The following is a 23,420-nucleotide window of genomic DNA, read 5'->3' on the forward strand; positions in this document are numbered from 1 at the left end:
ATGTTTTTCCTCCAAGTCTAAAATGGAATTCAGCAAACTTCTATTTTCTTCCTCTCTTCTACTTTTATACCCAGGGTTTTATACCCAGGCTTTTATTGTTGAATTCTTATTTTTGCATTGCACATCTTTACTTTCAAGATACAGTTTTGGCTTTTATTTTCAGTGTTATATCTATATCCTACCATGTCTTTAGATTCACATGGATGTTTATTTGGTTTATTCAGTCCTCCTGTGTTACAGCTTTGCTATCCTTGATTCTTATTTGGTACTTTTCTCAGTTTTTATCTTTTAGTACATGTGTTTGAAAAGGAGGAAATGTGAGTGAAATCTATTTTAAGCATTTGCAATCTATATAAATTGCCTCTTGGATGGATTCTTTATTGTTTTTATCTGTAATGTTCTGGATGAAAATGTAGAAGGACATAATCTTAGGGCTGTTTAATCATAAAGCTGTATTAACAAAAGCCTGGGAATATCTCAAAATGCACAAGGAGGGAACCAGTTTAACAAACCATGGAACACCCATGCTCTGAGTACTAGGCATTTATGAAAAGAAATGAAGGATTCTCTCTAGGGATATAGTATCCCATTGTTTAAAAAAGTAATGGAGAAATATGAATACATGTGTGTTTATGTATTTATATATGTATACATGCATATGTTGTATATATATGTATATATATAGTTGCTATGTGTGTGTGTGTATAAACCAAAGAGATAAACCAAAGAACTAAAAAGATGGGGTTCTTTGGGGAAAAGAGGGTGGGGTAGAGGAATCAGGGATATAAACTAGAATTTTTTAAATACAGAAAAATTTTGTGCAACCATGTAAATATTTTACATCATTATATATAAAATTAAAGCACAATAATATGTATGATCTCTAAAAAATGACAGCAGAATTTAAGCAATGAAGGTAATGCCGTATCAAGTTGGTGATTTAACCTTGTGAAGAAGATTAATTTCAAATGACTGTACGACACATTTACCTGACTGTTCATCACTAGTGAGATATAACGTAAAAACAAAGAAATCTGCAAGGATATCTTAAAATGTTTTTGGTAATCATTTTCTTTTTTTATAGTAATGAAATTACATAGTTATTCTGAGCTGATTCCATGTATATATGTATATATGAGTGTGTATAATACGTAAGTATATGTGTATAGTGTAGTGTATATGCATATATTCATAATGCATATATGTCAGTTATTTTATTCTAATATATTCTATTATACAATATCTTATCCTCTATTATATATATATATATATATATATATATATATATATATATATATATATTATAGATACATCCTGTGTTACTCATTTACTTTATCCTGTGTGTCACACACTCACCCTCACATACACTAACAAGATACATAGTAGGACATGTGTTATATTCTATTATATAGATTCTATATACATTATAAAATAAAGTTACTTAGTGATATTGGTAATGTCACTAAGGAACCAAAATTTTACTAAATACACATTCCAAGAATAAATGTAAAGCCTATAATCCTAAATTTGAATTGGGATATCTCTGTATTTGATGTAATCCTATTGTCATTTCAATTCATACGCTTCTAAGTCTTTAAATTCTCTGTTTCTTAGAAGTGATGTCATCTTATCTACTATTGAACTAACAAAACGGTTTTCTAAACATTTCTTGAAGTTCCAATAGTAAGCAATACATGAAAGCTTGCCTTTTCGTCGAAGCTTTTAGAATGACATTGTCTTTCTCTTGTTCTGGGATATTTCTCAAAGGATCTGTGTTGGTTTATTCTTTTTTTAAGAGAAACGCCTAAATTCATAAAGATTGAGCTAGCAGTAAATCTTAGGTCTTCGGTTGCTTTAAAGCAATTAGCTTTTTGTGTGTGTGTCATTTCTTTTCCTCTTCTAACCTTGAGATTAACTAGCCACTTTGAAATTATTGTTTGAAAACTGCAGAAGGTTCACTATTCTCTTGGAATAGCTGTGGGCCTGTTCTAAGCCCAGAACAACAAATTAAATTAATTCCCTCCCAGAATTTTCATTAGATTTTCTGGACCATAGCTCAGTGGCAAGGGACTGGAGATTATTCTTGTTGTGCGTGGAGGTACTAAGTCCTCTTTGACAGGGCCTTTGCATTTGCAGCTTCAGTCCTTCCTCATGCTGTTGCATGGCCTCTTGGGAAGCTGTTTTGAAAATAACATGTGGCTTCCCTTTCATTTGTAAAACTAGTGTTTCATTTGGCTGGGAACAAATTGTACTTGACATTAATTTTACTTGTTTTTATTTCTGGAAAAATGACTCAGGAAGGTTATTTTCCAATGTTAACCTTAAAAATAGAGCTGTCAGTTATTTTTCCAGCAAAATGGGTTTATTCAGGAGCAGCAGAGAATTGCAATTCAGGACAAACAAGCACGGCGAAACCACAAGCATGTTCAGTCAGACAAGGAGAGGAGGCTCCTTTATAGAATGAACAGGGTGAGTTGGGGGACTGTCCTAAGCAAAGAGTCCATAGAGGACACTAGGAGTCCCATGTGTCGTGGCTGCTCATTGGCTGAGCTACTGCGAAGCTGTTGCTGGGAAAAGCAGAAACTCTTCCCTCTTCTTACTGGGTGATAAACTGGCCAAAACAGTATGTGCTGTAAACTGTAGGTCTTTTCCTTCCTGTGGGGTCTGCAACGGACCTGGAGTGGGAGTGGCAGGGCCTGGGAGCTCCCCTGCAGGCCTCCCAACTCCACGTCTGTGAGGCTTCCCTTAATCAATTTTCACACCAGTAAGGCTACCATATAATTTTATTAAGTGCATACTCTTTGGTATCATATGTTAAGTTCACACACACACATTTGCATGTGACATGACAAATAACAAAACGTAATCCTTTTCTGTAAAAACCCAGAGATTTGACTTAAAGAGCTGCGATATCATCACTTGTGTTCGCATGTAGTCTGTAGGGTTGACCAACCATGGCTGCTAATTTGTTTCTTCTTCTCCCATTGGTAGATGGAGTCTAATTCCACTCCTTGTGCATCTGGGTTGGCTTCAGTGACTCAACTCACAGGATGTGGCAGATAACTTTCTGAGACTTCTGAGGCTAGGTCAGAAGCCATGTAGTAGCAGCTTCTGCCCAGGCCTTCCTGAACATTCTGGGAGCCCTGAACCACCAGATAAGAGGTCTCACTATGCCAAGTCCACCCTGGAGGAGCCATGTGCAGGGGTTCTAGCCAACAGTCCCACTTGAAGCCAGCCTTCCTGTCATCCCTGCCCAGGCACCAGACACGTGAGGGAAGCCTTGCAACCAGCCCCTCCGCACCAGCTGGGTGTCACCGAGCTCTCCAAGGCAGCAACTGGTAGGGCACAAGAATCAACCAGCTGAACCCTAAACCAAATTCCTACTCAACTAAATCGTGAGATTTAATAAAAATGGATCTTTTAAGCCACTAAATTTTAGAGTGAATTGTTATACAGTAAGAGAAACCTGAATAAAATATTATACACCCATCTCTTAATGCAGTTTGAATATGATGAATAAAGAGCATGTCGAAGAAGCGGCATGGAATCAGGAAGCTGGAGATGCACTTTAAGTTCCAGTTTTCTTCCTTGCCCGTAGGGCTGTGAGTAAATGATCTGATTTCTGTGAACTTTATTTTTTCAGATATAAAAAAAGAGAATTGACAATGGCAAAATGACAAGAATAAATCTCAGTGTAACTCAATGTAATAATAAAAGCAAACACTTACTGGATGCAATTGTGCAAGGCACTAAACTATGTTTTAATGCATTAACTAATTTAATCCCCAGATCAAGCCTGTCAATTATAGGTATTATTATTATTATTAATACCAGTTTACAGATAGGGAAATGAGGCTTAGATAAATCAGGAAACTGCCCATATATGCTCTGTATTTTTTAACTTCTAGTCTTCCATATTCTAAGATTCTTCAAATTTTGCTTATGGATTAGTTTCATGTTTGGATAGTTCAAAAACAATTTCTTTTTTATTGCACCAATAATTTCTTTTTTATTGAAATGCCATAGTTATAAAGCAGTACACAATCAGTTATGTAAAGTAACTGTAAGAGTCTGCAGTGCAATTTGTCTCCATACTGTTGATAGGTTGGGACAATAGAAAGAACCGGAAATGTCAAGAAGTTCTTTCTTTTGGTCTTCGTTCATATTGTGAGGAAGTCACCCTAGAAACTGAGAGACACACCTTACACATGGAAACACACTGGCTACAGCAGTTGACACATAGTCTATAGAGATGGATCTTAGCAGAGAGGATAAATAGAGTATTCCTGGGACAGTCAACTGGTTTGTGTATAGAAAGAGCTATGTCTTCATCTTATGTATTAGTAAAACTGGATGTCCGTACATTTTCTGTTTCATTTTTTATGTCCATAATTTTCTTCTAATATTTTTTCTTTTTCTTTATATTCATAGTTATATAATGTGTGTTCATCCTCTTTGAAGGAAGGAAAGGATGGGGGGAAGGAGTGAGGAGAAAAGGAAGGAAAGAAGAAGGAAGGAAGGAGGGAAACTAGGGCAGCCACTTATATTCATTGGTGCCTCTGATTTGTCAGGCATTCTCCCGGGAGCTAGCCCCTGTGCTGCTAGCATACCTCATATGTTCTAGCAGGTTTCAAGTTTAAAACATTTAACATTTAAATTCTTGAGACTGATTTGGTTTTCCAAAGCCATATAGCTAGTAAAAGGTGGAGCTAGATTTTGAATCCATCTTCTAAATTCTTTTTTTCTGATTCACATTATACTATATTATCTCTCCTTAGCCTCCTCTTTAGCTGGTAAGATTTATTTTGCTTACATTTGACTTACAAATTCTTTCAAAAATCTTAATCCAATTTAAGAGTGCTGGTTCATGTATCACAGAGCATGCACATATCACAGATGCTCTGAACCTAGTAATTTCAGCTGAAGTATTGAGAGTGTCAGAGTACCAGCACATGAATGAACGTGCCAAGTGCACTGCAGAGTACCTGAAAAGCCTTCCAGGCCTCAGTTTCAGGGTGGGTGTTAGCTCCTGAGCTCCTGTTTATTCATGGGGAAGATCTCTCGGGTGCACCAATGGATGTATCATTTCATGTGATCTAGTGGGAATTACTTTGCATGTGGAGCTGGGCTCTGCACCATGCCAAACGAGCCCTGGGAGAGAAATCTGCTTATAGAAGAATTTCCTTCTGTTGTCTTAAGAGGATGTTCACATCCTTGAAAGCTCCCTCTTCTCAGAGCGCTGGGCCCTGTGGCTGAGTGGCTGGCCACCTTCATTTGGTATGTATGAACTTTTCTGTCTTGCCCAGTTGTTCTCTACTGGGGGCAGTTTTGCCCTCCTCTCTGGAGGTATGTGGCAATGTCTGGAGACAACTGGGAGATGCAATTACTTCCTGGGTTCACTGACATTTTTTGTTATTTACAATGTGGTAGCAAATCTGATTTCCAGAGAGATTTACTGATGGGCAGATTCGATCTTGCCATACCCTTTCCCCCAGATTCTCACTGGCTTCTCAGGACCTACAGAATAGTCTTTTCTGACTTGACTCATATCTATTTTTTTCAGCAGCATCATCTTCTGTTCACCTTTGGTTTCATGTATTTCAGCCAAACTAGTCTACCTGCTGGTTCCTAAATGCAAGGTTTGCCTCTTGCCACTGGGTTTTACCTCTTCCTGTCCTTGACCTTGTCTGTTATCTCTCATCTGACCTTCAAAGCCCTGATCAGAGGATTCTGTTTTCCTGAGGCTTCCTTTTAGCCCTGTCAGTCTCAACCATTAGTGCGTATCAGAATCACCCGGCCGGGCTGCTTAAAGGCAGACGGCCTGACCCCATCCCCAGAATTTCTGATTCACTGTCTGAGGGGCGGCATAAGAACCTGTAGTTCCTAGGAATTCCCAAGTGATGCTGCAGGTCTGGCATCCACACTTTGAAAACCACTGTGCTTAAAGTTTAAAGTCTTCTCTTAGAGACCATGACATTTTGGAGATGTTTTTCCTCTAAAGTTTCCTTCTGTCACATTGCAAACAATATTAGCACACAGTTATTAAGCAATAATTATTTATCTAATGCTTTCCATGTGCACATAAATTATGCACATTGGATGGGTTACTCATTTCCAGTAAACTACCTTATTTACAACACTTGAAATTACATTGAATGTAATTCAATCTTGGGTAAGTTAAGAGGTACCCCTGTTCCATGCATTGCTTAAGGTGTATCATTATACATGTCAATCACAATTTTATCGTACGCTAGGAAATATTAGGTCATTTGAAATTTCTGCAAAAGCTCATAAAGCAGAGATTTAAAAGACGAAGACGACTTCAGATTTGGACTGTGTATACACAGTGCATGTGGATGTAATTAATGGCATTTAGTAGAACTACAGGAGATTTAGCCGATCCTTCAGACCCTGTGGCTCCTGTGTTTGGTGCAGATTTGGACTTGGGCTGGTTGGGGGGCATGTCCTCTGAGGGGCTGTGTTGATGAGAAAAGGGACAGGTTAAGCCTGGGCAGATCAGGCTGTGTCTGAGCAAAAGTCCCGCCTCTTTTGTGGCTTTGTGCTGTTCTGTTCAGGCCTAAGTCCAGGACAAACAAATGATCTACACACAGCTGCCTTTGCTTAAATCGGCTCAGCGGACTGTTCTCACACAGCCAGAGGAAATCTGGCATTTACTTTGTATCTAGCGACCTTTGCTTTTAGGAGAGTTAAAAACAAAAGCTGGGAATCTTGCATGATTGAGTTTGATAATAATGTTGCATTAAAGGGAAATACAATGTCCAATAGGTCAGTGATGGGAATGGTTCAGTTTTAAAAGGGACGTTGTCATCAGTATATAGAAATGGTGTAAAAATGTAAGGGTGTCTTTTACTTAAAACTTCCTTTTGAGTCGTTTACCTCCCTCAACTTCTCTCTCCTGGCTGCTCCCTATTCATTGCTCCATTTTAACAGTTTGGCTTCATAGTTTTGAATGCGAATGTTTTTCTAATGGAGCATAAGATCAGCAGCCCAAGGAGCCCAGACTTCTGCTAATGTCTCAGAAGAAACAGAAGTGAATTAACTGTTTCTGAAGGGCTGGTGGGGGCTGACAGGAGTCCTGAGGGTCCCTGTCTGCCAGCTCTATCTTCAAGGGCCAACTATTCTTTTCTCAGTTTCTCTGCTCCCCACCATTTGCCTTAGTTTGTAGGAAACTCAGGACTTGCAGATCTTCCCTGTGGGAATAGGGTGGGACACAGAGCCTGACCTGAGGGGAAGCAGGATTGAGATCAGGGGTGGCAATAGTCCCTGAAGGTCTTGGGACCAAGCGAGGAGTGAATTTTCACCCTCTTTTTCCAAACATGTGCAAACCAGAGGAGGAAGGGTGTGAGTGATCCAGGGGCTAAAGGGATTCCATGAAATTTCTTTGGACAGAGTTTTTGCATGTGACCTTTACAGAGAAGGTCTAACTTTGGGATGGGGTTTTTGTCTCTGTAACGTCAAGTTGAGCCTCACCCTGAGTTGGCTCATTTCTTTGCACGGTCAGTGCATGTATTCCACTGTCTCTCCATCTCCTGATTCCTGCCCATGCACATGGATGGCCTATTTCTCTTTCATATCACTTTCCGATGCCTTCAGACCACAAGAGGTCCTTCCCTCTGCTGATTTTTTAGACATGCAGTCTCAGCACATAGTTGGCTCTGTATAGTTGAAACTGAAATGGTAAAAATTTATTTCAGTGTGGGCAATCAAAAGGCCTTTATGAATAATAAAATCCACTTAACTTAATATAATTAATAAGCATACATAAGAAATGAATGGAATGTTTTCTTCATGGCCAATTATAGAAAATGAAGCATGAAATTTAAGGCGTGATTTCAAGGAGGATTTGAGTCACCAAGAAAGGTGGGTGGACAGTAAAAATTAAAGATGAGAAAATAGAGTGATTAGAACACAAGAATTTTTACCTATGTATTTTCTCAAAAAAAGTAATTGAAAAAATACGCTAGAAATCTTCTACACCACTGTTCCATCAAGATGTTTGTGGAGATCATGAGCTCACGTTTGGGCTTGACGATGGGCTAGTCGCTGCCAAGCATCCATTACACATGAGACGGCCCCTCATGCTCAGCCTTAGGACTGGCCTTCCTTGCTTTGAGGTTGTGACTCATTGTGGCCATTCCCCAGCAGTTAGAGAACTCTGAGGGGGAATCACAATGTAAATTCACAATCACCTCCACTAGGAGGACCTCTACGTTTTTCCTTGGCTTCTGATAATATTAAAGCATATATAGTTGTGGAGGGATTTGATAAAAAGGATTGGTTAGATATTTTGATTCAGTGGATAGGCAGTTTAACAAAGAAGGAGAAGTAAAAATGCAGCTCAGGCATCTGACATTGACCTCTACCTTGAGGCTGGGGCTGAGATGGGCACCTGGAGGGAGGGGAAGTTCCTGGGGTGGGGCCCTGGGGAAGACAAGTAGCCCATTTTGGATATTTTTGACTTTGGGCTGCCTGTGGGCTAAGTGATTTAGCCTCTTTGTTCCTTAGTTTTGAGCTCTGCAAAGTGGATTCCATTGTGGTTTCCAGTTTAGGGGACTGTTGTGAGCGTCTCCTGGGTCTTTACACCTGAAATACAGAGACACAGCTGAACACATGTTAGCCAAGAAAATGGCAGTGGTGATAATGACAGTGATGTCAGCTGCCAGGGGATTGACTGACTGGTGGTTCCCCCTGGTCTGTCTCATCAGTATCTTTTCATGTTACTCCTTTCCTCATCAGAAGTCAAACACAGTCATCTGCAGAATTCACCCATCAGTAAACAGGTCTCTACTGGAAATAGTTCAGTTGGTAGTTCAGAGATAAAAAGAAGAAATGTTGAAATCAGTGCAATAAGGAAGAGAGGAAAAGGAAGGTGGTAAATGGGAGGAGGAGAAAAGCAAAAAACAAAACAGATGAAACAAAAGCCAAGGAAGAAAAGAAGAAAATAACAATTCTAGGAATGAATGTCACTCACTGTGTAGCAATAATGTGCATGACGGTTATGGCCTGTGTCAGGACCTGCTCTCACTGCTTGTATCAGATTTATGAGTTAATCCTTATGCAGCCCCATGAAGCGAAAGTCCTCTAACTGTCCCTGTCTACAGATGAGCAAACTGTGGCTTGAGACCTTAAGTGAACTCCCAAGTTCATGCATCTCATATGAGGTGGAACCAGGAGTCAAATTCAAGTAACCCTTACTGTTGTGGAAGCAGTGGAGCCTCTTAAATGCATTCTTGCCCTACTGGTGGACTCTTCCTGTCCCATAATGGTTTGTTTAGCTTCCTTTTGTTAATTGCATGATTAGAAGAAAGCATATGAACCTATCCTATAAATGAAACATTTAGGTGCTTTTAACTCCTTTATCTTTTTCATGATAGGTTTGAAAAAACCATTAATGGCAACAGATGACATAGTAAATGTAGATATCCGTCAAGAATCCTTGGAGTCAGGCATGGCTAATCTGTACACGAGGTTTTATATTAAGTGTCATCAGCACCGTCAGTGTCAACTAGAATTTTTGAAACTTGCCAAAATATAGGTCTTTGAATTTGGGAGCCTGGTTACCTAATAGAAACAACATATAGTACAGGCTGTCTTGGAATGTGTGCAGAATCCAGGAACTTAAATTCATATGCCCCCAGGGCAGGCTCCACTGGGTGTGTGACTGTGAGATGAGCAAGACAGGGGAGCTCTGAGCCAAATGGGACCAATTAATGTGCACTGGGATGTGGATCTATGGTTGTTTACCATGTCTGTTCACTGGTGGAGAGTCAAGTTTCTTTATCCTTCTTGTTTGTAATTTAATATGCTAATTGTCTTTTAAAAAAAAGGTTGTAAGAACTTTTGGATGAAATTGCAAAAATTCAGATTTTATGAGCATGTTGAATGCAACTAAGGAAATATAAAGTTGTTCTAAATTTACATGCTAAATATGCACCTGTTTTGAATTTGTAGCTTTAATAGATGATACTTCTTGGAATACATGCAGGGAGCTTGTGTTGTACTTGAGGCAGATGATGAAAGGCAGCAGGCGTGCGGATAGTGAAATTAATCTTATGCAATCACAGTGTTCCCCCCACCCTGAAAGTCCAGTTGGGCATCAGTAGATTTTATGGGAAAAATTGCACTGGACTTTCCCAAATTTACCGTTGTGACTGTGGATACAGCAAAGTCCATTTGGATCTGTTTCCTAAGAGAGAAAATGAATGAAATGTGTGCCAAAGTACCTTGTGGTTATAATATCATGGTTATTCATGTTAACACTGTAAAAATTTCTTTTCTAATAATCGTAAATCATAACATTGAGTGGCCTGTATTTAAGTCAATATTTGGTTGAAGGTGGTGAGTGGAAGCAATGATAAGAAATGGTCTTATTTGTTTTAGTTCAAAAGAGAATTTAAGACAATTGATCTTCAGAGAGAGATTAGCATGGCACGGGGTGGAGTGCGTCAGAATTGCCTGTTTACTCCTCGCCCCCATCACTCCTATGCTATGTTGCAGGATGGGGGTGGAGGAGTTCACTTACCAAAAGTATTTGAAACGCTTTCCACTTGATTCTGTTCTGTTCTAAACTACTCTTTTAGGGCTGCCTGGTTATTTTCTTTATTATTTGCAAGTATTTATTAAGTTCCTTTCTTCTTCTTGGAAATACAATAATGTTGTTCATAGAGACTTGTGATAGTTTTTATTGACAAGCTAATTGACTCACACAAAAGAACAGCTTTGCTTAAATAAAAAAAATTTTACAAGCAAATAAGACCTCTGATCCTATTAATGACTCAGTCACTTAACTCCTAACTCCTTGTTTACCCAGTGTTTGCTTGAATTTCTTCACATGTGACACCATCAAAAGCAATGAATAAAGGTTGGATAAGACTGTGGAGTGTGAATTTATAGTGATTTTGCTGTAAGATTTGGTAGGTTTGTGGCTATACTGTGTCTACAAGCACAGTGTTCCAGTTATTTATTGCTATATAACAAATCACCTCCAAAATTGGCTGTGCAAAACAATAACAATAGTTTATTTTGCTCACAAATATGCAATTTGGACAGGACTCCATTGGAGCAGCTGAGGCAGCCAACAGGGGCTGAAGGATCCACTTCAGGATGGCTTGTTCATGTGGCTGGCAAGCTGGTGCTGATGGTCACCCAGGAGCTGAGTGGCAGTGTTCTGTTTCTTCTCCACATGCATCTCTCTTTGGGGCTGTTTGAGCTTCCTCACAACATGGCGGCTGGATTCTAAGATTTAGCACTGAGTCCAAGACTGTTTGTTGAGTTGGAAGGACCACCCTTCTTCTTGATGTGAGGGGTGTCAAAGAATTTGTAGCCATCTTAATCTACCACAGACCATATTAGACTACTTATTTTGCTTCTATAAACTGTTCACTTTCATATCTTTTGCCATTTGTCAAGGTGTTTCTTTACTTGTGCTGTCCGAACTTAAAAAAAAAAATTTGTTCCATCCATTTTCAATGGGGGTAAATTGGTTCTTGGAGTGGCAGAAAATTCTTAGATATTACAATGAGAATATCTATACCACAGGACATTCAGATACACAGTATATCTGTGGTATTAAAATTTCATGGAGATTAGAGAGCCAGTTAGGGAAAAAAAAAGGCTAAAGTCTCCTTGGAGAAGAGAGAATGTCAAAAACTTAGAAAAACACTGCCTTGCTTCCAGCCTAGATCTGTTATCCTTTCTTCCAGAAAACCTGTCCCAACCCAACCCCAGCAAACTTAACTGTTACCTTTTAAACACTTGTAAACATGTCATTGTATATCTGTAATGTGTTTAAGCTGGTATGATGCCCTTTTCTCCATTAACTTATGGTGAGCTTCTTAGATGCATACCTGTAGAATGCCTATAATCAGTATCTAGTGAATTGAGTTAAAATGCACTTTATGACTGAGAGAGAAGAAAGATGATGACTGGTCCATGAAACAGGAAGCATGTCTGTCTTATCCAACATTGTATACGCAACAGAGTCCTTGACTCAATGTGTAAGAGGATTAATAAAAAAATAGCTGGGTAAACCAGCACCAGGATTAAAGAGATGTGTTTTTTATTGTATCCCATTTCAAGGGATGTGAGAGCAGGTCATACACAAGCTGGTAATGAAAACTGACAACTTTCAGGTTGGTTTGCCTTCAAGAGCCCTTAGGAAACAAGTAGATTAACCGCAAGGTAGATTTGTTCCTGGCAGTGGCTTGGGGAGATGCTAACTGGAGCATTGGCATTTTTGTGCCTGTGCAGCATGGAGTCAGATCCAGGTCTACTGAACTCAGCAGGCCCAGGTCAGGTCCTGCCTACTTGCTTTGGTGTCTACTCTTGGGTCATTTAACATTCTTGGGTTCAAGTGCAGTGAAAACAAGTAATGTTGATGCAATGTCTGTGTTCAGATGAGCTTGCAGCCATGGAGGAGTCACATGGTGAAAGCTTTCTTCTCCATTATGTGCTACATTGTGCATCCGCCACCCTCAAAGTAAAGATATGTTGAAGTGCTAACACCCTGTGTTCTAGAATGTAAACTTATTTAGAAAAAGAGTCTTCGCAAAGGTAATCCAGTTAAAATGAAGTCATTCCAATGACTAATTCAATATGGTGTCCTTATGAAAATGGGAAATTTGGACTCAGAGACAGATATACACAGAGGAAAGACAGTGTGAAGACACACAGAGAGAAGATCGCCATGTGCCTGAAGTGATGTATCTGTAAGCTAGAAACTCCTGTCTTGCAGGCAGACACCAGAACTAGAAGGGGCAAGGAAGGATCCTCCTCTAGAGCCATCAAAGAGAGCAGGGGTCTGCTGACACCTTGCATTGGGACTTCAAGACTCCAGAACTGTCAGGCAGTACATTTCTGTTGTTTTGAGCCACCCTGATTTTGGTGCTTTGTTACTGCAGCCCTAGGAAAGTAGTGCACTTTCTTTTATTTGTTTCTTGATGGACTTTGTCCAAACGATTATCCCGTCTCTCCCTCCCTTCTTCCTACTCTTTGCTTGTTTTCTTATGTATTTAGATACATAGCTGTGTTTCTTACTCGGTGACATTTACCCGTGGGTTCCTTCAGGTTAAGAAGGGCATTCCATTCTTCAGCCATTTGGGGGACAGCAGAGAAGTCCTTTTTCCGATGTTTGGACCCCTCAGCTGTTACTCCAAAGGGAGTCATTCTCATTGAAATGGTTTTCCATCTATGCCAGGATCAGGTAGGAAGGAGCCTTTTCTACTGTCATTGCTGGTGATGGCCTCCGTCTCCTACATCCTGCTCCCTGTGGGCGGCAGGCACAAAGCCCTCCTTGCCAAGGAAACTTACGGGATTTCAGTGGACCCACGTGTGGCCATTCGTCCTGTGGCTGAGAGTTGTTTGTACCCTCCCAGCAAGGTTGGATATTTTTCCGGTTGTGGACTTGGACAGAGACTTTTGTCAAGGTGATTTACAAAATGGAGCGGTCTGGTTGGTGGCAGTGGGTAGTGGTGGGTGTCAAGGAATGGAAGGGAGTGAGGTAAGAAGAGAACTGTGACTCAGGCATGTGTTTAGATTGGAGGCACTGGTTTTTAATTCCAGGGATGCTGTTTTTCTGCACTCAATCATTCATTTTCTCTTAAACTTCCACTTAATGACTACTCTGTGTTGGGCACTTTGCTTGGGGCTAGGGATACAAAGAGATGACTTATGAACTGTACATTCAGGGTATGTGAAAATACTGATTATTGTACACAGTATTGTTTGGGCATAAAGCAGGCAGTTCTCCCAGGGCTGGGAGGTGAGGAATTTCAGAAAAACCTTTATAGGTATGATCATAATTGAGAGGCACATCAACAGAGATTTAGAGTTGCTGTCTCCCTTGATGCAGACTTTTTATTGTCTATTTAAAAAGTTCTCCTGAAAGTATCCTGCATAGCAAATGAATTCTCTGTCCTTTGTGGATGACTTTGCAGCAGAACACTCTCTGCTTAGCTCTGATCACAGTGAACTTGCCAAAGCTCTAACATGTTACCTTTCTGACCACTTGAAGCCTGGGGACAAAATTATTTTTAGTTTCCTTCCAACCTGCCAAGATAATGTTCCATCCTGCATCAACCAAAACATAGTCCTGCAGAGGAACTTTCTAATGCAAGTGAAGCAAAAATAAAACCGAAGGTGCGTGGATATAAACACATGTGTGTTCCTAACCTGTATCTGCTGTGTCCTGATGAGCAGGGTGTTCACTACACCATCATGCCAAGCTTTTCAAACTAGAACTTGAAGGTGCCCCTGGACTGTTCTCAGGGACTGAATGAAGTCTCATGGGGGAATAGGAGAAACAGTCTTTGGAATCTTCAACTTGTGACATTGAATTTGGTTTTCAGATGTTATATTGTTTTGTTTTCTTTTCAATCTTTTAGAAGTGTGTTCTCACCATTTTTGTTTTTTTTCTCTGCCCTGTGCCCTCATGTGTTGCTGAGGAGGAAGATAAGCACTCGGGGGGGTTTCTTGCCACCCACTTGTTTTGGGCAGGTTTTTAAAGGCTCCCGTGTGTTTTTCTCATGTTCACGTGCACGTCACTGGAACCATGCCTCATCTATTTAATCACAAATAACTTACATGAAACTTTACCTACAATTCATAGAAGTTGGCTTTTCAAATGGTAGAAAACACAAATGAGCAAAAAAGAGAACCAAGGAAAAAAGATTAAAAAATCACATGTAATTCAACAACTGCAAATGGACATTGTTAATACTTCTGTGTATATGCTTCCAGACTTTTTAAAATGGGTGTCTAAATTTAAATGCAGAAATAGGAAGGGGGAAGAATAAAGATGTGTGTGTGCGCATGTGTGTGTATGTGTGTATGTGTGCATGTGGGTGCCAGTTTCTCTTCTAGGTACTGAATACCTCCTGGGGGGACATGCTGCAGGGTGTCAGAGAACCTGGGCTTTGACACCAGAATGACTTAGAGTGAATCTGCCTGCTTTTTACAGATTCTTGGAAGGTAAATGAGATAATACTCGTAAAGTGCCTGGCATTTGATGAGAGATATAGATCTCAATCTTTCTCTCTGTCTTACAGACACTGATATCAATGATTGATCCTATTTTATGGTGAGTCATATATTTAGACTCATGATTGAACTTAGACTTTTCTGACTCTAAAGCCATTCATTTCATTATGTGCCTTATATTATTTGTTACAAAATTAGGCTCATTGTGCAGTTTTAAAAGATGATATGGCAGCTACCTTATCATCTCTAGATGTGATCTGGGGTAGCATGCTGGGCCAAGAACTGAACCAGACATCATCAGGTGGCTGGGCTTCTGGGCCAGGTGTCCTTGAAGCCCAAAGCTTGGGGTTAGCCTGGGCAAAGTTATTTCACTTCTTTACAAAATATGGGAGTTGTTTTAGTTTACCTGGAAGGTTTCTTTTATTAATATTCTGCATTTCTGGGTAGTTCCTCCCACAGAGGGTCTCAGAATTCATGTTTCCACAAATTATTTCTGAGGGAGAATAGGGCTGAAATATTTATAAGAGGATATAGATTAACTTGACATAGCACAACCAGATAGTCCTCAGCATCCATGAAGACATAAATACTTGGGCTGGGAAGAAACAGGGTTTTGGGGAAAAGGACCTTTGAAAATTATAGATAATGCTTAATGTGTACTTTATAATGTTTTGTGTGTCTCTCCCAAACACAAAGCAATGTTGTTGCTGTTAACTGATTAAAAATATGAATTTGATTTCTGGCTTCTGCCAAGGATACAATTAGCTGGAAAGAGCTTCATTTTCATTCTATCCATGAGAAAAGCCAGATAGTTCATGAAATCAAACCTTCTCATGAACCCATCAAAGAGCCAGGGCCATAGTTCATCCAACTAGCCTGAAAGATACAAAAAACAAGGCTTCCAAAAAGGGATCACATGAGAGTTATGGTTCACCTGTGGTACAGAATGGGAAACAGAGGACCTGCAATGCAAGAGGGTAAGAGAAATTCAGCTATAAACTATGAACAAAATTTTAAAGGTCAATTGTGGGCTAGCATGAGAGTATAGAGCCCATGATTACTGTATACCCCAGGGGAATTCATACTAACATAGGCCGTTCTAAGAAGACCACTGCTTGGGCTCAGGAGAAAGATTGAGAGCCAGGCCTGAGGCCAGAGCAAGCTTCCTTTGACGTTACAGGCCTGGAGAAGGAGTGTGGTCACCTTGTACAAAGCCCCACCTGGGCTTTGCTCTCTTAAGGAATATAAGGCTTGACAGCTAAGGCAGAGTCAAAAAATCCTGTGGCTCTCTGGGCAAAGGTTAAGACTCATTGTAACTTGCAGAAAAGTAAAGAAAAAAACTATCTACCACTGGAGGACATACAGGAAACTACCCTGGATCCAGACAAGAAGAGGTGTCTTATAGCTAGGCAAAGTTAAGGTCACCAAGCAAACCTGACTTCTAAGACCCAAGGACATGAGACTTGCCTGATTGAGGTGGAACAAGAGGAAAGAGCCCTTCCCTGCCTTCGCCCTCCACACTTCCAGGCTAGAAAGCATTAAGTACCAAGCAATTGCTGCCAACCTCTGGGGGCTGGGAAGGAGTGAGGAGAGACACCATCTGTGAGTCTCAGGCATGCAGAGATGTTCGAAAACTGAGGTTGGAACAGGAATACTGAGGAAACCAGACTCCACCCTAAAGACAAGGTAGTTCTAGAGGAAATGAAATCTGTGGAACAGCAATGAAAGCCAAACCTGGACCAGAACGGTGCTATATCAGCTTGACACACCACACTGATGGCTGAGCAGAAGGCAGTGGTCAGTTTCAGGTGTAAATGCTCCTTATCTCAGATTCTTCTGCATGTGATGTTCAAAATTCAATTAAAAAAATATAAAACATAAAAAATCAAGAGACAAACAATTCATTGTGAGGAGACAAAACCATTAACAGAACCAGTTTCAGAAATGACTCAGATATGGAATTTAAAAAATACAGATTAATATATTAAAGGCTCTAGTGGAAAAAGTGGAGAGCAAGCATGAGCAGATGGGGAATTGCAGCAAAGAGAGAGAGACCACAAGAAAGAAGCAAATACAATTGCTAAGGGAAATAAGCATAAAAACAACACAGTAGCTGAGATGGATACAGCCTCTAATGAGGTCATCAATAGACTCAACACAGCCAGAGGAAAAATAAATGAACTAGAAGACAGGCCACCGTATTGGTTGTATTGATATCCTATGTTCTATTTCATTGAGCTTTCCTCTGATTTTTATTATTTGGTTTCTCATTTTGGGTTTCATTTATTCTTCCTTTCTTTTTTTTAAGGTTAAAGCTGAGTTTTATTGAATAGAGAACATTCTTCTCTTCTAATATTGACAATTTATGCTATTAAGTTTCCCTTCAATATTGTTTGAGTGACATCCCAGAATTTCTGATGTTATGTTTTCATTTTAATTCAGTTCCAAATCTTTCCATTTTAACTTTTGATTTATTCTTTTATCTATGGGATTTTTGTTTTAGAAGTGTGTTATTTATTTATCTCCATATATTTGGAAATTTTACAGAGGTTTTTCCGTTGTTACTTTATATAACTTGAATCCTAAATGTACTGAGTCTTTTTATGGCCCAGAATTTGGTAATTTTTATGTGTACTTGGTAAATTTATGTATACTTGAATTCTGTTGTTTTTGAGTGCATTGGTCTCTAAATGTCAGTTATGTTGGGTTGGTTGGTGGTGTTCAAACTGCCTATACGTTTGCTGATTTTCTATCAATTTTGGAGAAAGTGATACTGAAATCTCCAGCTGTATTTGTTGTTTCAGTCTGTTTATCCTTGTGGTCTTTCAGTTTTTATTTGCCTCTTTATATTCACAGTGAATTTCTTATAGGCAGTATAGAATTGGGTCTTTTTAAAATCAAATCTCACCATATCTGTCTTTTATTAGGGTTATTTTTAATACCACTAACAGATTAATTTTGTAGATTTTTAAATCTATCATCTGTTGTTTTTTTTTTTTGTTGTTGTTGTTGTTAACTTTTCCCTCTATTTCTTCCTCCTTTTTTAGGATTCAATTTTATCTTCTTTGTATAGATACTCTTTGGTTTGTTGTTTCATCATTGATTTGTGGTTTACAGTGTACACCTTTGACTTATCACAATCTACCTTCAAATGCTATTAAACCACGTCACATACACTGCTACATCCTTACAAGACTCTACTTCCATTTCAGCTTTGCTGACCTTTGTACTTGAGTGTGTGTCATATATATGCACACATACACTCCCCTGCATTAGACTTTCACAAGCCTGGGGGGCTTTCTGCATACCCTGTGGGCATGAAGTTACTTTTGTTCTTCTCCCATATAATCTTTTGAGAGAATCTGTGATGTTCAGAAGAAATGCTTCCATAATTAAAACTGCATGAATAAATATGGGTGTGTGAACATGAGTATTTTCAGTTAAGTTTAATAATAGCTATCATTTTAACAGGTATAGACAGCCTTTTGAATTTTTGAGTGTCTGGATGGAGGCCTCTAAAATGAAGCTGGAACTTTTTTGAATAAGGCAGTTACTAGGGTAATTTGCAACAACAAGGTAAATGCTAAATTGGTGTAGGTCTTTTCTTTTCTTGAAATATCAGATCAACATAAACTGCATTAAAAAATTAATCCTTGAAATCAAATAGTGCAATTTTGCATATATTTGCTAGATTGGGGAGATTATCCAACCCTGATTTGCTTTTAAAAGGGACAAAAACACAAACAAACCCTTTTGCATTAAAGTATCTTTAAATGAAAGTTGAATTTAAATAAATTGCATTTTATTGATTCATAGAATTATTCTTATATGACAAATCATTTGCTATTTATGTAGCAGGAAAGTATTTTTCTTGTTTTTACATTTTTTCCCCTGAAAATGCTAGAATAAATATTTAAAAGCAGAAATCTAAGAATTTACATTAAAAATGATAAGTGGATGATTTTAAAGGTTGCATTAGTATATCAAAATTGTTTCTTTTCTCATATTTGGGCCAGAATATAACATTTAAAAAATAAATGGTGTAAAATATAAGGAAACCACAACTGAGTTCCATTTATTCTTACATAGCCCCAAAGCAATAAAGTGAAGTATGGTTATGAGTGAAATTTCAAAGCCCTATTGAATTTTGCATACTGTAGAAATTAACATGTGTTTAGGGTACTGAAGTTTTCCATTCATTTGATTTACCCACTTGTTCCTTGTTCTCTTAAGAACATTTGCAATATTTTTAGAGTCTGATTAGGGCATTCCTGAATCAGTAATTTGCAAGTTAAAACTGATCATTGTAGCCAGCCTTCAAAATGCAAGGATGAACCTGGGGATTAAAACTTTAAAGCCTTCCCTTTAATTTGAGTGAGGATAGTGCTCCAAATAGCTTAGAAAACGAGGAAGCAGGATTTGCTTTCCAAAGACGCTTTATATTTTGGATACAGAATCAATACAAAGGTGAGATACACCCAATTTGAATTGGTAAAATATGTAAATCCTTGCCTGCTAAACTCAGAGATTAATGTCTGAATAGGAGCAGGACGTACCAACTGTAAAATTATACAGGGCATGGCGATTACCCCATCTACATGATGGGGCTTGATGTAGAGGCTCTATTTTAGGATTGCACATAAAGAACCAAATGCAGAAAGCCGAGCTTTGTTTAATTCGTCCAGGGCAGCGCCCTAATTTTCTACACTATCCATTTCCCTTCTTTAAGAATGAATAACACATGTTCTTTATGGAACTCTGTGCATCCTTCACTTGAGAGCAATTGCTTTTCCAAGCTCCTCTATTAGATTCTTCTTTGGTTGCCTTGTTATAATGCCGCTGGATTATGTTAAATTGCATTGTCTTTATTGCACTCGCTTGTCCCTGCAAAGAACAAGCAATATCATTTTTGACATGGTGTAACATAGCATTGTAAACTTGATACGAGAAAATGGAGGCCCAGGGAGCACAAGGCCATGCAGCCTGCCAGAGCTGGCTGTAGCATCTGGGCTTTGGTGCCCAGCAAGACAGCTTGCCACCCAAACTGGGTGTCATTGCTGGTTCACTGTTTGGTGATCTCCTGAGACTTGGAATTCATCTCATTTTGGAGGGAGCTCAGAGGCTTTATCACAGACACAAATAACCTGGAGACTCTAATACCTTCTCTAGATTATTATTTGGTGCTTTGTCAATAAGGCTCAGCCTGTTCAAATAACAAAGTACATGATTTACTTTGCTTCAAAGGTAATATTGGTATTCATTTCTGGCATTTAACATTTATGAAGTCCTTTTAAAATTTTTGTTAGTGGCTCTGTTTTATTTGCACGGGAGATTTTCCATTATGAAGTAGTGTGTACTGGCAGGACTCTTTGAGTGGCTGGGATCAGACACCTCTCCCAAGCTCGCTTAAGCAGAAAAAGGAATACATTCGCTCATATTCTCCAGGATGTCTCTGGTAAGTCTGTGATGGATCTGAGCCAGATGCAACTGGATTCAGGGGCTATGTGATGTCAGGGGCAAGATGATTCCCCATCTCTCTGCCCTCCTGGTCTCTGTGGTCTCTTCCTCATATCTTGATGGATAAGAAGGTCAATAGTAGCTCTATACTCATGTCACCCTGCCTAGCAACCCGATAGGTCAATCTCCCAAGAGAATCTGTTTGGCCAATCTTGAGTTTTCTCTGAACCAATGTGTTTGGTTGGGGACATGCAATACTCAGATGGTCAGCCTGTGTCACATAGTCTCTCCCAGTGTCAAGGGGTGGGGAACGGTGACAGACAACCCCATTCCACAAAGGAGCATAAAGTACTGGAGAAGTTGCCCCAGGGAAAGGGGCAGAAGAGTGTTCTTATCAGAAACAGCTACAGCTGTCACACTTCTACCACCTGAAGATTTACAAGAGCAACTCAGAGTTACATAAAAATGTTAATTTCCTATAAAAAGATGTATTATTGTAGACTCAACGATCCATCAAGTAATTCACATTTTATTTCCTTCTTTATCTTCATCCTTTCACAGTGGCAGAAGGACAAAACCATTAAAGGAAAAAAGGTTATTTAAAAAAAAGAAATCATTTGCTCTTTCAAATATTGTCTTAGCCTCTCTCTTTGGCTCTTCTAACAAACTTCGTACGTAGATCTGTGGTTGTCTTTGATTTACCATTCTCCACCTACCGAGAGAAAGCCCTTCAAGCAGAGACTAATGTTTTATTTCTGTTCTGTGTCTGGCTGAATGCAGGTGTTCAGTAAAGGTGTGTGGGTAGAACTGGCAGGTGCATGAATGGCGCACACCTGCCTGGCTGGAGATGCCAAGCCTTTGAAGAGCTGAAGTTACACAGCACATGGTGTTAAAGTTGGAATCTGAACTCCATTATCTTCCTGTCCCCAATTTAGGGTTTTTAATATGCTTCTTTCTTTCTTTTTTTTGCTGGCTCCCCAGGCTGTGTGTGTCGGTCTGCAACTTCCCAGTCGCTCTCTGTGCTTAGCGACTGGACCAGTAGCGATGGTGGTTGGCCCCACATGGGACAGGAAGGCAGTCTCAGAACTCCTGGGCGGTGTGGTTATCCAGCCGTCATGAGATAGAGTCCCTTCCAGTGCCACCTTCAGGAGCTTACTGTGTGGCTGAGTTGAGCTGTGTCTCAAAGAGCCCCAGGAACACGGCAGGTGGGGGAGTGTCCCCACCTGCTCATTACCTCATCTTCTGAGCTCTGTATCCTCTGCATCCTGTGGCCTCAGTTGCTTTCCCACAGAGCAACTTAACTGTGGCTCATGCTGTCAGAGATCCATGTTGCTCCTTCCAGACCTTTTTGTGACCCCCCAGCCTATTGACACCCCCAGATTCTGTTAGACTGGAATCAATTAAGAAAAAAGCCAAACTTCCAGATTAATATGGAGACTTGCCCTTACACTTAAAAAAAAAATACAAATCAGTGCACACTGGAAATGTAAGGGCAAGTCTCTCCCCCATTTAACAAAGTGTCAGGGCCAGTGACCTTGTATCCTACAGGGAGGCTCTGTCAGTCAGGGTTAAGTCCGAGAGGCAGGACTAGCAGGGGACAGACATTGAGATTCATTCAAGGGATTGGCTTATGCGATTATGGGGACTGGCCAGGCAGGTCTGAAATCCTCAGGGCGGGCTAGCAGGAAGGGCGGGCTAGATGCTCAGCTGTGGACTGAAGCTTCTGCCCAAGGATTGGATTTCTTCTTCAGCAGAGCCTCAGTTTACCTGATGAGGCCTCTTAGCTGACTGCATCAAGCCCACCCAGTTTGTCTGGGATAATCTCCCCTTACTTCACTTGAACTGATTATGATTATAACTCATCATTATATTGTGCAATGCTCACTTTAAACATAAGAGTAAGTGTGGAATCATTGAAGTGACACAACTGGCATTTCCTAGTTCATATGTGCACCTGAATTTTGTTCTTACCAGAACAGTAGAAACACTCCAGAAAATGAGCCCACCTGTTTTTATTTCACTTCTAATGAACGCACATTCTCCTGACGTTTTACTGGTTGGCGGGGAGGGACTGAAGGGTGGAGGAACTGTGGTTCTCCTTCTGTCCCTTTCTTTCTGCATTGTCCTCTTCAGTGTAAATAGTCACCTGATACAGGGAAGTCATACAAAGGAACAGGATGTGATAGAGTGCCTTGATCATTCATGTTTCTCTGAACACAACTGACTTCTTTCTGCATTTAAAGCAAGCCCCAGGTCTAGAGCGTAGGCTCTTGGGGCTGTTCGCACACCAGCTGCTGTGTCATAGACTTAACATGTTTGTACTTGCTTTGCGTCTTGCTCAATTCCCCCCCATCATGGGATGCACATATTGTGCACATCTCCTCTGCTCGAGCATGTTCTCCACTGTCCATCACACTTAGCTTTCAAAACTCAAGTTCAAAGATAAAGTTATTAAGGATTCAAGATGGTGACATTAAACCAATCATGGAACCCGCCTGGGCATGGGACCCGATGTGATTGCATAGTTTGCATGCCCATGAAGCCAGTTGTGTGTGTGTGTGTGTGTGTGTGTGTGTGTGTGTACATGCTATTTTAAATAATGTAGATACTGAAGGACTGTCTCATAAGGGAATATTTTGATCAGGATCCTCAAGAAGGTGAGGAAGCAAGACTTGCAGAGACCTGGCAGGAGTGGCATGTTCAAAGGTTCCAGGCACACGTGTCTGCCTTATTCTCAGAAGAGGAAGGAGGCCCCTGTGGTTGAATCCAAGTAGGGGGAAGGGGGAGGAGGGAGAGACGGGATCAGAGAGGCAGCTGTCCATGAATTGTGCATGGGTTCAAAGGCCAAGGTAAAAACTTGGGGTATTTCATGAGAAGAGGCTAAGACTTGGGAGAGTTTTAGCAGAGGAATGACACACCATGATTAGATTTTTGAAGGATCCCTCTGGTTGCATGTGGCAATTCTC

At 40.0% G+C, this 23,420-nt stretch overlaps 1 protein-coding gene across 1 annotated transcript in view; it reads left to right on the forward strand.

Moving 5' to 3' along the window:
- The window catches only part of PID1 (phosphotyrosine interaction domain containing 1), a 214,255-nt gene that overhangs the window by 70,306 nt on the left and 120,529 nt on the right, over nt 1–23,420 (forward strand). The window lies entirely within an intron of this gene.

The sequence above is a fragment of the Manis javanica genome, chromosome 12 (genome assembly GCF_040802235.1).
Source record: "Manis javanica isolate MJ-LG chromosome 12, MJ_LKY, whole genome shotgun sequence".
Lineage (NCBI taxonomy): Eukaryota > Metazoa > Chordata > Mammalia > Pholidota > Manidae > Manis > Manis javanica.